We start from the raw sequence: 3,571 nt of genomic DNA, 5'->3' as shown, positions 1-3,571 counted from the left end.
TCAGAAGCAATCTCCAATGATAAAATAAGAATTATAATAAGAGTAAATTTAAAATGAAGAATGATAAATTGAAAAAGATATTCAAATTATTCTTGGTGATGTCCAAAATACCATTATTTTTCTAATGATTACATATATTTACTTTATTGCAATATTAGTGAATAATGGAAGTGGTTATCAAATGAAAAACTTTAAAATTAAGTAAATTTCATTTGTGGTGATAATTGTAAGTAGACAGATTTAGTGCATTCCAATAATTAATAATAATGATAGCAGTTATGGATTAAAAGTTGGTAATTAAAAAATAAGACACTGTAATATACAAAAAATTAATATTAAAATTATTAATTAGCCACAAGTCTCATTCCAATTCTATGATCGTAAAAAAAAACTACTACTAAAACCAAAAATATTGTGCTCATATGAAAAAAGTAGACTTGTTGCTTTTGCTTCGCATTGGATTGTGATAAAAATATGAATAAAAGAAAAGGAAAATAGAAAAACTCCAACTATCTCTATCTATAATATTTCAATTGTTAGAATATACAAGCCAAAAAAACTTTACGTGGTAGATCATCTATACTCCATTATTGACAAAAATAGAATTAACATAATACAAAGAATTCAAATTACATTTATGTTTATTTTTCTAACTTAATTATATTCTTTGTTTGTAAAAAATTGTGATGATTGTGGTTTATATGCAATAGAATCATGAATATACAATAATTTTGGTAAAACATGATATTATCAATATTTGATATGTTTGAGTTTAAGCTATAAATCAAAAAGTATTTGGTTCATGATTTCAAATTCAATTCTAAAGGATATGTCAACTATATTGGAATGTTTTTTGTCTCTTTTTATTTAATAAAATTTTTAAAAGTAACTAGCTTAAAAAATAAATAACATAAAAATACTATATTATGATGTTGATGATCAAAATTTCATAAAAATTTTTTACTATCTAAAGAAAAAAGTATTTTAAGATATTACAATCATATGCAAAGCAACCTGAAACTTTTACTTGTTCTGTAAGAATCTTATTCCTGCTTGTATCACATTGACTTTAGCATTATATGCTTTTCTGCACTAAGAATCTCTTCACTTTACAGTAAAGCTACTGGAAATGAACAATTAATTTGCTTTCTTACTGTAATAATCTATTCTAGGAATTGCAGGCTAGGTGCTTCAGTGGAATGAACATTGTTCTTGTTTGATGTTAGGCTTAGAGAGTATGACTGAGATGATATGTGTTCTTATCTCAAACTTTCTAGGAATCTTAGGAGCTGCAACTTGAGGGGAAAGGTTCTTGATCTAACTAGGATTCACAACCTTCTTTTCCTGTAACTCTCACATGATGATTCTTCATCAATATTTGAAGTCGGAATTAAGATACTTGCAGAATATTTAGCAGGTTTTTCTCTTTAAAGAATGTGATCATCTCATCAGAAAAGTCGATTTTTTTGATTAATCTGCTGGGCAAGTTTTTCTTTTGAAAGAATGTGAGCATCTGTAAAGTTAACTGTTTCTTGTGGTTATAGGACGGAGCTGCATGTGTAGTTGTTACCAACATTATGGGCAATGGGTTCAGAAATTGAAGTACTTGAGTAGAGATTGAGTTTGTTTTTGGGTGAGCTGCAGAAAGAATTTGAAATTTTTGATAGAATTGTCTACAAAAATAAGAATCAGCATCAAAGGTGCTCTTATTGTCAGTATCTGCTCAAGGTAGGTAGTTCTTCTGCTAAAGTTTCAATTTTACTTGCCTATTATAAAGCACTAACCTGTACGTTTCTAAGCTTAGATTTCTGTTTACCCAAAATTAATTGTGATTCTGCTGACAGGTGAGAAGGGATTTGAGGCTTCTGCAATCAGCAAATTTGGGGGAAATCTTGAACTCCTGCTTTGTTGCAATCCATAGAAAAAGACCTAAACAAAAACTGCAGCCTTTGGAAAGGTATAAACAAAAAGGAGGATCCTTATCCTAATTTCTTGTTAACCTTATGCATTGATGACTGTGCTTATTGATGCTTGTATCTTGTTATGGAGCAATTAGCAAGACTCTGAAGAGGGTTCATTGCAAAGTTATAAATCTTCAAAATTTCATGAGGCTTCAAAAATGTAAAATTGGAATTTGAAAATTATTTGCCAAGGAAAATTGATTTAGAAATTACTCTATCTAATGTACAAGTAATAGCAATTGAACTGTTATGTTCTATAGTATTTCATATACATAAATTTTTGGATATTTATATGCATGTCTGTTTTACACTGCATTTTCAGTTTGAAGAGGAGAATGTCTGATGTTGGTAAATATAGCTTTTTGGAACGGCTTCTTGGAGTTGCACGTCTACTATCGCAGGTAGTAATTTGTTCATGATTTGCTGTCATAACTGTGTTTCTCTAACTTGTTATTGTACCTTCAGCACTCAACGAACCTGAAGTCTCAATGGGAGGCATGCCATTAAGCTACAATATTATATATGTTCTTGTCAAACATTTCCATTGTTAATTTGTTATGATGTCCAATTAGTCATTGTATATCAAGATCTTTAGGTCTTAGAGGAGTCAGACTCTTGGTTAGTTTCAGTCTCTTCCATTTTTCTTAGTAAGTCTTTTCTTTTTTAACTGCAACAGCAAGTCATATGTTGTCTTATTCCTTTCCTTCCCTCTTCATCTACTTCTCTGGTACCATTGTAAGCTATTCCCTCTAATCATGTTGCTGAAGGTAATCGTCTAAAGAACTTATGCTATGCTTTTGATTCTCCTCTTCCCGTAGATAATGACACTGACGCTGCAAATCCTGAATCTGCTCCAGAAGGTCCTGATGGCAATTAAGGTCAAGACATTGGTTCTTTGGCTGATCCTGTTTCACAAGGTGAGTATATAAGAGACGGTTCTTCCATTGCAGGACCTACTGCAAAGAGTAGCATGACTGTGGAAGATGGCCTACTTACAACTTCAAAGCTTATCTCCGCATTTGAGTCCTTTTAACACACAAGGCCGGGGAGAAAAAGGTTGCCCTCTTAGCGGTGAGAATGATTCTGGTGTCAAACTAACAGACAAAATGGGATGCATTTTTCAGTCTGCTTATTGGTGACAATAAGAAGAGCAGTAGTGTCTCTTAGGAGCATATTCAGACCAAAAAGCCAGTCATATTGGGCTTTTTCCCCCTCTCTATGGCTGTTTTTTTTTTTTTTTCTTTTCATTTTTTCCCAATTACGCTTAACGTGGTTTAAACCTTTGGAGCAACTCCAATGGCGTGTCATGGGAGGTACTCATTACACGTATCATCGTCAGAATGATGCGTGTAAATGTTGCTAAAAAAAAAAAGATATAGTGGGGCCTTTTTTTGCAACGGATAAATTTGGTATCACTATCACGTATGATATTTTCACATTTGGGGTATCACATATATTTGGTTAATAATTACATAATTATTTTTTAGAAAATAACAATATATTATTTTTGAGAGATAGAAAAAGATATATTGTCCAAACTTAGAAATTAATAATATTATTTTTTTAGAAAATAAAAAAAAAAACCAAAAGGTAAAAATTTAATGAAAATT

The 3,571-nt window shown here is 31.1% G+C and overlaps 1 long non-coding RNA gene across 2 annotated transcripts; it reads left to right on the top strand.

Annotated features, from left to right (window-relative positions):
- Positions 1–1,055: 1,055 nt before the first annotated feature.
- Positions 1,056–3,169, top strand: LOC113763937. 2 transcript variants are annotated; one of them, XR_003467426.1, is made up of 5 exons: positions 1,056–1,417; positions 1,545–1,728; positions 1,845–1,957; positions 2,284–2,362; positions 2,780–3,169. It is a non-coding gene; the product is annotated as an uncharacterized LOC113763937 (long non-coding RNA). The 2 variants fall into 2 exon arrangements; XR_003467425.1 differs by having other exon boundaries at positions 1,056–1,728.
- The last annotated feature ends 402 nt before the right edge of the window (positions 3,170–3,571 follow it).

This window comes from Coffea eugenioides, chromosome 2 (genome assembly GCF_003713205.1).
Source record: "Coffea eugenioides isolate CCC68of chromosome 2, Ceug_1.0, whole genome shotgun sequence".
In the NCBI taxonomy this organism is placed as follows: Eukaryota; Viridiplantae; Streptophyta; class Magnoliopsida; order Gentianales; family Rubiaceae; genus Coffea; species Coffea eugenioides.
This window is presented reverse-complemented; position numbering and strand designations above follow the sequence as displayed.